The sequence below is a fragment of the Drosophila subpulchrella genome, chromosome 2L, assembly GCF_014743375.2.
Source record: "Drosophila subpulchrella strain 33 F10 #4 breed RU33 chromosome 2L, RU_Dsub_v1.1 Primary Assembly, whole genome shotgun sequence".
Taxonomy (NCBI): Eukaryota; Metazoa; Arthropoda; class Insecta; order Diptera; family Drosophilidae; genus Drosophila; species Drosophila subpulchrella.
In genome coordinates, this window is record NC_050610.1 from 3,821,539 (window position 1) to 3,835,848 (window position 14,310).

Genomic DNA, 14,310 nt, shown 5'->3' on the forward strand with positions numbered 1-14,310 from the left:
TTAAGGTAAATCGTTAACCACCCCATTACCCATCCAGAGGTTAATGTACTAACGGTAACATAAGCATAAACAGATTAGAAGTCACATAGCATTTTCCACTTTTTATGGCTACACATTTGGATATACATGGAAACCCATTCTATCTACATACTTTTCTTCCCCACAACATGGCATTCTAGCTGGACATTGGGGATGGGCTCGGAACATTGCAAAGTGGAAGCGACATTATGTAAGAAAAATGCTAAATAAGCGCTTAATGCATAATCTGTACCGAGGCATTACACACATAAAAAACAGGCGTTACTCGTGCGCCAGCACACGAACCCCATTCCGACCCCACCTCCCACTGACCATTCCCCGATCCTCTGACAACGGTTGGTCTGCCTTCGGACTGGCCAGGCAGATATGGCCATAATGTATGACTGCCATTTTATATGCGCCTTTGAAAAATGTGCTGACACTTCGAGCCGGAGGCCTGCACTGAAAAACAAACAGTAAAAGAGCTAATTTCAAAAAAGGAAAGGTTTCCTTTTGTGAGAGGAATGTAGAGTTAAAAAAATCATTGGATGTGGATCACATACGTTACATAGGCTTTAAAAAAAAGATATTATATTTTTTTATAAAATTTTTTAATTTAGAGAAATGGCAGTTCAAAGTTTAGTTTAGAAACAACGACTGGGAAGCCGATGGATACGATAACTCAAAATGTTATTCTTATTTTTTTCCCGTAGTCAGCATCTTAAAAACTACTGCTTTTAAATTTTTTAATTTGTACTCATATTAATTAAATCAAACAAAAACACCTCTTAGCGAGGTAGAAAGTAGTGGCGATCGCGCCTTTAACAAAAATTTCTGATATCAACAATTGTGACGAAAAATGATATTACATTCGATAAAATAAATAAACTATATTAAATTTATGATTTCGGCCCGCAACAGTAAATATTTATTTACCTACACGTACATTTTCTGTTGTAGCGTGCCGAATGCATAAATTTAATATAGTTTATTTATTTTATCGAATGTAATATCATTTTTCGTCACAATTGTTGATATCAGAAATTTTTGTTAAAGGCGCGTTCGCCACTACTTTCTACCTTGTTAAGAGGTGTTTTTGTTTGATATCAGAAGTTTTTTTTGCTCAAGAGTTTAAGTACCCCAATACCATGACTAGGAGTCGCCCCATATGGCTTGGCTATTGAAAAACCAAACTCACAGATTCGACCCCTAATCTTAGCTGAACGCCACCTTAAATTAGGCACAACAAGTTTTATCGCTTCAAATACCTATTTTAATAGCACAAGTTTGGAACCTCAAGGGCTGTATAGTTTCAAATTCCAACAGAAATCTGTCGTTTCTTACATTTCCCGCCGAACTAGCGGGTTTTTCCAAAGTGGTAGAACAAATAGATCAAGTTTCCTATTTCGATTATCTTCATGCAAGTAAAGGACCCTAAAACCATAACAGATTTTTCGTTTGAAAAAATCTAATAAGAATTTTTTTCAAGCTGCTTTATACACCCATAGGGTTTCCAAAACCCTAAAACTAAGATGGGATGCATACAAACCCACAAACAAAGGGACAAACATTTTCATTTTGGGAAGAAGAAGAAAATCTTGTTTTTTGAATTACTTTTGAACGGAACATCGGATTTCAACAAATGAGATGTCATTCGACGCGTATTCCCAGTAAGAATAAAACTAGCTAAACAGCCGGGGACTTTTATCCCCACCGTATCCAGCAGCTCCAATTTTCGAAATATGTACTTTTACACTTCACCGCTTTTTCTCCCAAACAAATCTATATTTCGAAAGTATTGGTATGCAATCTTCTTAGTTTTTGTAATACCTTTCGATTGGTGTATCACTCGTTGCGATCGGACCATAATTGCAGATTTTGAATTCTGCGGCTATACAAGGGTGGTCAAAAGTATTTTCACAAAAAAAAAGTTAAATATATTCATAATTTGAACTTACATCTTGTTAACTTTGGCATCAATGGAAAGGTAATTTAAATGCCGTTTGAATGATACAATACATTTCTTAACACATTCAGTACTTAATGAAAAGGACGAATTTGTGTGAAAATGTCCTTTTTGAACTTTTTTCCTCGACTTGAAAACTTAAATTTTTTGATGCAAAAAGTTTCTTCAAACAAAAATAATAGTAACTGCAAAAAGAATTTTTCAAAAATCATTTTGCTTTTATTTTTTAAGATTTTTTAAAGGTGACACGTCGGAAAAAATTTGTATGAAAAAGAGAAAAATATGGCTAAAATGCATGTTTCTAAGCATTGTGGCTCAAAGAGAAAAATAACATTTAAGGGATTACACAGAAATCTTTTTCAAAAAAAAGGTTCTTGGAATAAGTTCCAAGCGAATTTAGTAGGAACAGATTTCTGTAAAAAGTATTTTAGTCTCTGCTTTAGTAAAGGTCGTTCGTTTATTACACTCCAAATAAATGTTAATATATTAAATGACCAAAAAATGGTTTTAATTTCTAAGTAATATTCATATTAATATACAAAATTACAAAATTAAATATATAGATGTATTACTTTAAGGTTTTTCTCAGTGTCCTCGAAGCCAAAGATTGGGGGCAGACTGGAGCTGGAGGAAAGGCTGGACAGCAGAATGATGGCGCTGGTGCGAAAGGGTTGACCCAAACGCAATTGACCACGTGTGCGTGTCCATTTGGGGGCGGTCAGCCCTGGCCTCGGTGTGTGGAAGAGTGTGTTGCTTTGGGGGTGGAGGACGAAATCCTTTTATCATTTAAATGGCATATGGCAAAAGGCAGTTTTTATTTTTATAATCCCACCGACCAACCAGCCAAGGAGCGGGCTCCAAAACCCCGGCAAGACAACACGGAAGTGGCGAAGTCGGGAACAAATCACACAAAATTTGTAAACGTCCATTGTCAAGCGTTTGCCGCCACCGTCTCACCTCTCGAAGCCCCCCCTTTTGGCCCACCCATGCAAAGTTCTTCCTGCTCAGTCCATTTATTAATTTGCCTCGAATAACTCTGCACCCCCCTGTGAGGCGAACGTAATCCCTTCAGCACTCACACCGGAGACTTTGCGATTTTCAATAAGGCGAAAGGAACAATTTGCCGCACAGCAGGTGGAAATTGCCAACAGACAGGACTGCGAGGATATGGAAGGACTCGCCACCCGTGGCGGAGATTTTGTGTCACTTTCTGGCGTAATTTTAGACCGACTTTGATTGGCGGCCATTAAAATTTCGCTCGTGTCCCGCCAGTCATGTGATTGATGGTCCGAACGTGATCTATACCCGATAACCAACTAAAGTTTTATGAATTTTAATGAAAAGTTACGGCCAGCTGGAAACTGGGGGGATTTCAATTTACTTTTCCAGAATAGGTAGTGGACATTTCTTACTGGGGATTGTAAAGTGACGAAGGACTTTACATGGGTTGGTCACATGGGATTGGTCACTATAGTTTAATAAACTTTCATTTGATTGTATGTATTTAAAAAAAGTATCTTTAAATTTAAAACCTAATACATTTTTAAAAAATCTGATTTTTAGTACAAATATGTTAAAAGAAGTAAATTTTTTGTGTTTTATTCATTTTATTGGTCCTTGTATTTCACAGAATGAATATTTTGTTACTACATTTTATTTACTTCCTTAATAATAATTTCTTTGGGAGTGTTACGAGTTTGGTTAACCGGCAAAGATTGTTTTCTTTGATAACCAAAATCTAATCTTATTCTGCTCTCAGACGAAAAGTATGCAGCACAAATGCCATATTGTATTATCTGACCAATGACTATGGATTAAGGCATAGTTTTGGGATCAACTTTAAGTGATGGTTCTTTGGATTCAGATCGATCCCCAATTGTCAACTATTAATATTAAAATGTGTTCAATGAGTTCCGGAAAAGGAATTTAACTTTAGCTAATGGCGGGCATTATGCTAGCCTATCGTAAATCAAAATGTGCGCCCTTGGACGCCCACTTTTATGTAACCCAAACATTGTCAATGGTCCGTATGATGTTCCCTAGCTAACCCTTCCACCCCTTCAAAAGAAAAGTGCGGAAATATCAAAACAGATGCGGCAACAGACAGAATCCTTGTCATTTTCATGTTCGTGCACCTTCCTTGACATCGCCCTGACTAATGATGTGCCAACAAATTTAACGCAACCGGTTACCCGCTTGAAGATAACACCCATTACTGACTTGACTTGACTCGATAAAAAAGATGACAAAGCGCCCAATTCACTTAACAAATTTGACAATGGAAATCATATGTCATCATTATTAACAGTGAGATGATTCCATTTTCCGGCACAACGGCCGCACATATGGCCCGCTTCCACTCCGTGAAACTAAGCGGATAATTTCGAAATAATATCATAATCATAAGCGCAGGGGTTGAAACCCGAAATGGAAACCACCACCGCTGGTTTTGATGGGTGGTGCGGAAGTCAACCTGCTGGCTGCGTTCGAAGCTGCGCACTTCCATCCACACCTTCCGGAATGGGCTCTAAAATCTCCACAATGAAAAGGGAAATTATGGTAAGCGAGAAATGAAAATGAAAATATGTCAAAAGGACAGCTCACCCCCGGGCTGAACGGCGGCAATGGCTTTCCCCCTTTTGCATATTAAATTAAAATAATGAAATTTTGAAACGCTTTCGAGATCTCTTGTGGCGATGTTGTTGTTTACATTGTACGGCAATAAAGGAACTCCGGGTCCGGATGAAGGGACAGCCATACGGACACCCCATAAGTCGCACATAAAACAAAGCAATTGGAAAATTATGCACTTGTCCTCATTCACCGCCTCATCATCTCATCGCCGCCCAGAAGTATGCTTTTAATAATCAGCAAAGTGTTCCGGATAACTGAGGGTTGGCATTGCCCTTCCGGACGTTTAAGGGGCGGTGGGTGTGGGTGTGGGCGTGGTCGGTCTGTGCCCGGGGGCCGTTTGCCATTTGGGCTGGAAGATTTACATAAAATGGGAAAATATGTGAGTGCGCATTAAAATGTATAAAAAGTGAGCAAAGTTCAGGATTAAGTACGGTGAGGAAAGGGATCCGATGAAGGAGATTAGATGAGATGTGAAAAGATGGCTTTCTGGAGATCTGAACCTTTTGGAAGGGTTTAGGTACAACTGAGGTTTTGATTGACAATTTAGGATTTTTAGCTATTTCGGCACTTAAATAACATCGTGATAATATATTTCAAAACCGGTGAGATTAAGCTGGCAGTTGGGTAGCAGTATGCTAATCTTGAGAATAAAATTTCCACGTTTATAAACGTTAAAAAAAAGTGATAATATTTTTAATATTTCAATAGAGTTTTCAGAATATTATTTTGAAAACCTACTGACATTTCAAAAAGTAAGGTGTTCCTTACATTCAAAAATTACTATTTAAGTAGCAATGTATTTAAAAAATTTCCTGACTTACAGAAATAAAAGTATTCCAAGATGAAGCCGAGGGAATATGGCTCAGTTAATTGAGTTTCCATAATGTTCCTCATTAAAATCAATTTGCGAACCCACCATCCGTCGAGGCCATCTGGGATATCTGCCATATGAACAGTATTTTCGGGCCTCTCAGATCGAACTCTTATTTGATTAACTTAAGGTCTGAAATTATTCCATTAGGGCAGGGCGTTGCCGAGCCTGCGGCCAAAACATTACGGACAGGAATGGAAGCCGCCCCCAAGGAAGCTGGATGAACTCACTCAAATCTGCACTTGCCGGAATTCCCAAATGTCTACTTTTCAATGCGCTTAGCATTTTTAAGCTGCTTTTAATAAATTCGACACAAAATTGAATTTTCATAACGGTTTGTCCTGACTGCCACTTGTCCTTTTGACACCATCCCTTATCCTTAGGAGGGGAAACTAAAAATGGGAACGGGAACGGGCAACGTGTGCGACACTCACTTAAAAAGTGATTCATGGACACAGTCACCCCGGTAAGTGTGTTAACAACAAAGACCTGGGGCACTTTTCAGCCTCCCCTCAACTTCTGTGTTTGTTTTTTCGGGAATTGTTTCAGAAATTGGAAAACATTAACATTCTTAAAAATCATCTTAGGTTCGGCTAAAATATTGCATATATGTATGTACTTCATATTTATTTACTGATTGGTTTTATTTTAATCAGAAAAATAAATGTATGTGAATAGTCGGTATCTCTTTATAAATTGTTAAAAATGTATATTCCTTATTTTAATTATTATTTTTGAGAAACGGGATGTGCAATAACCATTCACGGGCATATTTTATTTTATAATCTACCCTTAACTTACGATAAAGGGTTCACGTGCAAAAAGTAACCTTTTTTAATTTTAAAAATGTAATTAAAGCAAAATGCTTAATCTGGCTGGGTTGTTCAAATCATAAGTAAATAAATATATATATATGAACGAATTTCCCGATTCCAAGCAACATTCTGACAGAATACATTTAATTAAAACCAAGGTACTTTGGAAACCTAATTAAATTTTATGCTTTTCAAGCCACCTTCATTAGCCTATCGTGGCCAAACCGCAGCGTAGTTTTTGCGCATAAATTCAAACCTTTTGCCTACCTTGAGTGCTCATTGAATATGATATGCTCGGTAATATTATTCATGTGCATAATGAATATCTGAAGGCTTTACCGATTTTCACCTTCCTTGGGTTCTTATCACAGTTCAACCGCTTTTGGGGTTTCGGGGCTGAGTGGGTGGGGTCAGGGGGCGGTCGTAAATTTATGCATTCAAGTCATAAACAAGGGGCAACATTTTATTGTTATTTCTCATAATCAAGTACCGCCAGAAACGTGCGCCCGGGAAATGCGTGAGAGTTGCGTTTACAAGAAAAACGATAAAATTATGAAAATTTTATGTCGCACAGCCGCGTAAACGGAGTTGGAGTGGCTCTGGCATATATGGAGCGAACTCAATGAACATGTCATAAGCGGGGCTCGATCCCATTCCCATTCCCGTACCCAATCCACTCCCATTCCCACTCCCCAGCTGAACACGTTCGACGACAGTTGGACTTGTTGTTCCAGGAATCACAGTTCAGCACACGCGTGCCACAAATTGTGGCCGAGATGGTAAACACACTGAGAATAAAGTCCTGTCTTTTAGTTAACATAGCTAATAAAGAAGTTTTATAAAAAAATCAGGTACTACTTTAACACCATTTTTGTCCATTTTTATTATTTTTTATCCTTAAAATCCCTGATTTTTGAAGAAAACTTTAATTTTCCATCTTATTTTTTAGCTTGGTTAAAAAAAAAACGAACTAATGATGTTATAAAATAAATAATGATAGAAAAAATAGGTTCAGTCGAATCATCTTAGCAAAGTAATACTTGGAAAAAGTATGAAATAAGGTGGTCCGTTTTTGAAATAAATTTTCCGATAAGAAACTAACAATGTTTTTCCAAGTGGGGACCATGTACTAGAGAGGGTTCAGTTTTATCATAAAAAAAAATATGACGGCGACTATCGCTATCCGTAAATCACACGTAGGTGGACGGGATAGCATTAAAATGTCATCGCCGTACGAAAAATTAAAATGAAATTACATAAACCAAAAAGTGTCACTCAGAAACACATAAAACCGAAGCCCCAATAATTAGAATGCAGAGGCCACAGCAAATCAAAGTCCGAGCTGGAGGGCACTCGGCAACACCTAGCTGAAATTCCTTAATCGAATTTGCATTAAGCGATGAGCAGCTAATAATCTGTAAACCGAATTAAAAACAGCTCCAGGGGCGTCCAAGAGGAAACAGCAAAGCAGAAAAGCCGACCCCAAGGGTCGAGTCGGGCAGAAAAAAAAGTAAAAATGAAAGAAATGCCAAGAGATTAGCCAGAAAGTGGATACTGCCCCCAGAATGGGATGAAAAATATTTCCGGCAAATTAAAGCTAATGAAAGTGCCTTCTACCCCTGCTCCTCCCCCCAAAAGTCCTGCCAGCCACCTTAAGAAAAACTGACAGCCATAATTCATGACCGTCTGCGATGGGTGGTAACGCCTCCTTTTCCTTGTCCTTCACGCCCCCTTTTGGAGTACGCTGAAAAATTCACGACCCCCAACGGCGGGCTAATGATAATGATAACAAACATGCCTCAAGTCCCCAAGTCAGAAACTTTTTGACAAGCCGCACTCCACCGCCAGCCTCTTCCGCCTCCGCTGGATATATTTCCATATAATTCATTCGAGGCCGGGCCCATCCATCCATTTTGAAAATGTGAATTCTTGCGCATCATCATTGTTTGATTGCTCGTGCTTTATATACGCATACACACGCCGAAAACTTTATTTTTCATTTTGCTTAGCATTTTCAGTCGAACCTTCGACCTTCGGGGGATGTCTGGCGACTTTTCACTTTCTCGCTGGAAAATCGCTTGATAAATTGGGGTCGAAATCGTTATAAGCGTTGTGCTCCATCGCAGGCCCATTAATTTTTTGCGCCTCCTGCCTTCAGAAGGTACAAGTACAATGCAATAATGTATAAGTGTTTCGACTTATACGTACATCTCAAGTTTCGAGTTAATAAATCTCTCCAATGAAAAATGAAACAAAATTAATGGTCCCGAAGTTGGTTTGATGTTTGTTCTAGGATATGAAAATGAAAGCAGAGCATTACAATAACATTTCACGGGTGTGCTACTTAAATTCCTGAATATTAATGAATATTTATTTCGATAATTATCAATAGAGTAAGCTTTTCCTTTAATTTCTCATTTGTTTTTCGCTTCCGCGGAATCATTGCTTATTTTTTACCCAACCAAAACGATTTTTAATTGATTCCATTCGGAATTCATCCCGCTGCCTAGTGCGTATTACATAAATCGACCGGCAATCAAGCCAAAATAAATTATTAATTAATAAGTTAGTGCACAAATCGAGCGAGCGGCTCAAAACTCGAAACTCGACCAAACGAACCGAGTTCGTGCTGCATCGAATAAGGCCTGAAAAAAAACCTAATTAAAAATTAGTGCAGTTTTTAATTAAGAGAAATACGAAAATGAGACTTCATAACCAGTTGCCAAATGCGGTGCAATAAAACAAAAACAGAGATTAAATAAATAAGCAGAAAGAGCGCAAAAAAAGGAAAACCGAAAAAAATGGGCAAAAAATTGAACTGAATACCGGGGCGACACATAAAGGCATAAGCGGCAAAATCGCCGGCAAAAACAGAAAAGCAGCAACAACCAGCCAGAACATAACGCGTTGACAAAACGCTGTCCGCTGCCATTTATGAAACCCATGTTGACATGCGCCGGGCACAGGCGGCGGCAGCTGCAACTGCACCGCACAGTGGGGCAAACAGCCATTGCTTTCTTTTCAAGTGATTACAACCATTACAGGAAAAAATTTAATTCATGATTAAATGAGTATTTGTTTTGAAATCACAATGTATTGAATCATAAGTGTGTTTAGACTGCTAGCATCTTTATCGAATATTCGGAAATCATGCGAGTTCATAGTTCTTGTTCAAAAACATTCGATATCATAGAAAACAGATTTTAAAATAAACCGATGCTAGTGTACTCATTTTTTGTTCTGCTATATTTTCAAACACCTATCAAACATTCAAAACACAGCTTCATACGATAAGTAGAATATTCGAATGTCTTTCCTGCGGATAGAATAAGAGATAAGTTTTTCGAATGTTTGAAAATATAGTAGTAAAAATCATGAATACCATAGCAACGATTGATTTTAATGTAAGTTTTCTATAAAATAATATATTCGACTTTATAGAAAAATTCGCATCTGTTATGTAAGCGCCTCGTATGATTTCTTATTTTTTGACAAAGAAGCTAGAACCTAAACGCACTATTAAATAGATTTTCGAAGGATGACAAACCTTTTGTTAAAGTAAGAGAGATTCTTGCAATTTATCTAGAAATAATTAAGTAAACTAAAAACAAATTCAAATAGTTCAATCGATAATGCATTTAGTTTAATCGAATTTTGTAAGCAAGAATATCAACCAAATCCAGTCCAATTTTTGCAAGCTTTAAAAATGATTTTAAAATGAATATTCATATTTTTAAAAAGTGTTTTGAACCACATAATTCAGGTTCATTAGGGTTTTTGTTTTTAATTTAAAGTGTTCTTTGTTTAGTTGGAACAGTTCTTCTTGAAGCTAATTTAATTACCAAATATAAAAGATACTAAACCTTTTTGCAATGTTAGCTTATGAGTATTGCTTATAAAGGTGTCCTTTAATCTTTAATGTTTTTTTTTAAGTTTCTTAGGAAGTAAAGCTGCTTTAGTATTACATCGGTGGTGCAACAGAAATAGCATACCACTGAATGGGGGTTGTTGATTTGTGATTTCCGAGGCACCATTAAAAATAGCTGTTTTAAAATATGTGAATATTTTACAATTTCTTAAATTTATGTCTTAATTTCCACTGCATTCCACTGTGCAACGTCAGTGATTGCAATAATTTCTGAGCGAGTCTGACCGCCGTTTTGGCCAGCAGCGGCATTCTTGCCGCTTGCCGCCGACCGCGCCGCTTTATGGTCATGCGCTGCGCCAACTCGCTCCAAATTCTTTGTTGCGGCGGCGGGCGGCGGAACGTGCCATAAATTGGCCAAATCAAATGACGGACCGCGGACGGATTGCCGCTCGGCGGGACGGGCGATTTGGGTATCGCAACCCCCTCCCTGGGGAGGGCGGATCGCGGATAGTGGATGGTGGATAGTCGCTGCCAAAGGCAACTGCCGCTCTTGCAACTGCCCAGCTGAGTGCCGGAGTTGCAGTTTCTGTGTGGTCGGCGACATCAAATCGCGATGCGTTGCACTGGTCAGCAAAGCAAAGCAACTGATTGAGGCACACGCTCCTCTCACCGATCACCAATTGAAAGAAACACAAAACTGCACTCGGATAAATATTTTCTATGGGAAAATCTAACTACCAATAGGGGCTTGAAATCACTTACAAATATATTTTAAGGTGTCTAAAAGTATGCAGTGAATATAGGATAGACGTCATTTAGTAGTCATTCTGAATAAATGTATTTACTTTTGAGTTAAAAATTACATTGCTGCATACTTTTAGACACATTATTTGACATTTAAAAGTGTTTTAATAATCAAATCAAATATACCCTTAATAATTTATATAAATTTTATATTTTAAGGTTCACTTCAATATTCTGAGTGTAGGTGCATGATACTCGCAGCAGTGATTTCGTATTAATCAGACACCTGCGCTGGACAAATGCAACTGAAAGTAAGATAAGTACTCCCTTTGATTAGAGTTATTGGTATACATGTATGCATATAGGACTTACAGGTCCATAATGGCCTAATAAGTACATTCTTGGTGAACATTTAGTGTGTCCCCAGAATGGGGATGCTTTATGAATCACAAGCCATGTAAGACTCTAGCTACAAATAAAGCTCAACTAAATTTAATTAGCATACCATGTTTAAAGTTCCATTGCCATTATCGAGCTTCTGTGAACCAAATATTCCGAGGAATATGTATGGTACCTTGCCGTTTTTATAAATTGGTATACCAATACTCTTGAATACAGTTTGCCTGGCCAAGGCTGATCGATATGACAACTATTTATGTACCTATGTTAAACGCCCATTTAAAAAACCGAAAGATCGCAAAAAATATTACAAATTTAGCAAAATTACTAGTAGCAAATTTGGAAATGAGCCGTCATTTGTTTAATGACAGGTCACTATGACAAAAAGGAAAAAAAAACACAAGCCAAAAAAACAACAATCGGCAGAGCTAACAAATTGATTGACGGCTGTCGGTCAGAAATGGAAATGCCACTGCAACTGGCTGAGTTCAGTGGGGTGCGGATGGCGTGACAATATTGACATAGTTGCGATCACAATGGCATCTTGTGAGCTGTCCACTGGGATACATCATATGTATGTACGAGATCGCACCGATGCAAAGTCGCTGGCGTTTTGCACTGATTTGACTTTATTGAATTAGGCAACGGCGAGCGAGCGCAGCTTGGCAATAAATCAAAAACGAGTTCAAAATTTGTGTCACCTCAGCGTCCAAAACAGCATCTTGGCATCTCGGCATCGGCATCGATTGCCTCGTACGTGATCATTTTATTGAGCACATTTGACTATTATTAGGGAAATTTAACACATGACGCACTAAATACAGATTTGCGAGACATGGACATGTGTACGGCGGCTTTTCTGTATTTATGGCAACATGATTTATATCGCGCGAAATCCAAACAAGCGGATTGCGCATACGCAGCGTTGCCGCAATGCGACAAATTTGGTTAAATTACGCGTGCACCCGGAGAACGTGCCCCACTCGTAATGAGCGGTGCAGAAGTCGTGATCGCTTATATGTTGGACTAAGATTTAGATACATTTACGACTCGGATATCTCGCACTTCGTTAGCGACGACGACGACGCCCACAACTCAAAACTCAACGATTGCGGCCAACGGAAGTTGGCATTTTTATGGCCTAATGCTCGATTAGACAGCGTTTTGGCAGCGGCTAATCGGGCAAATAAAACAAGCCATATCTCTCCCGGCGTGCATAGCATTAGGCCTCGGCTCAGACAGGTCTGGCCAAAACAAAAGTCGGGGACCGACTGAAGACCGTCGATTGGTGTTCGTTTTGTCATTCAAATCGCCTTCTACGGGCCATTTGCATTTGGCCCGTCGTGGTTTTCCTTTTCTCGTTTCTGATTTCGATTTTATGAGTGTTATAAAAATTTGCGTGATGGATACACAAAAGCGATTAGCTCATTTTTTATGTTTCAATTTTTCGACTTGCCTTTTCGGCATTTATTTGATTATTCTCGCATTTGATGCATGCCATTTCTGGTCATAATATTTCTTTGTTTTCCGAATACAAATAATTTAAATTGCCTTTTATTTGTGTCTTTTAATTTTCGCTTTTAGATTTGACTGTCCACAAAAATGTTTGTTTAATTGGTACGGGGATATTCAAATTTTTAATTGTTGCTTAACTCGCTGATGAATTACCAGGTTTTATTTATGATATAGCTTTGATTATTATTATAATTGGGTTTTAGTTCTGTTATAGTATTTTAATTGGCATTGATATTTTCGAAAACTTCTTAAATTTATTTTCATCATTCTGTAAGCCAGCAAAACTTAAAGAAAATTATAGTTAACTTATTTTGATTTTATTAAATATATAGTATTATTAACCAAGCATTTTTACTTGATTTTTAGTTTAGGCAAACGTATTGAAATCTTTACCGTTGACAAAAATTTGATCCGGCAACTGAAGTTTAAAGACAGTTTTCCGGAAGATCGCTAGAGCGAGTCCACCCATCGGCTTTCCTGGGATTGGGCCCATTGGAATCAAGATAAATCCGTCAGGCGAGAAACAGTGTTTCGCCCCCAAGTTATCCTTCCTGGCTTTTCCGCCGACTCCGCCAGACAATGGCGTCTGCGAGGAAATTAATTTTAATTGCCGGAGGTGCGTGCACAGGGCGCATTGCAATAATTGGCAAAAGCCAGGTCCTGTCGCAGGACACCAGACAAAGAAAGATGACACTTGAGACGGCCAGACTCGGAGTTGGACATAATTTACGGATGCAGTGGACGATGGCTGAGTGGAACTTGCTAGATAATTTAAAAACTTTCCTGCACTCGCTGCATAATTGAATTAGCGGCGGCGGGGGCTCAAAACAAGTGTCAAAGCGGAAACGGAAGCGGCGTCGGGCGTCGGGAAGCTGACGGGCCAAGAAGATTTCTATAAGAATTTGATTTGCCTTGGCCAGGCCAAGTGGAAAGGGAACCACTCGGGGGGCGGGGCCGGGCGCAATCGGGGCTAACCACAAGGTTTTTCAAACTTTACTCATTTTCAAAATTACAATGTTGCCGCAAGCGTGCCGCCCACCGCAGCAGCTGGAAAATAGCTAGAAAAATCTAAACGTAAGCAAAGTCAATGGGCGAAGTTGGCAACGCGGCGGCAGCTTCTTTGATGATGACAAAGCGGCAGGAGATAACGGGCCAGGCCAAAGGATGCCAGGCCACTACCTCGACCACTTCCCCCTTTTTCCTGCACTCACAGAAAATAGAGGTGCCGCATTAGGAAATTAGTTTCCTTAAGAAACTGTTGGGAGAGTGATTATATTTAACAACTATAAAATTATTTAAGTATGCTGTTACTATAACATCATTAACGTTTTTGGTTCATCTTACCATTTATATATTTTCCTTCATCCTATAAGCTATCTGTATCTCTTTACATAATGGCAGATTTATTAATCTATTTCTTAATGGTTTATAATAACACACTATATATGTTTAATAAATTAATTTACTTATTTTATTTATT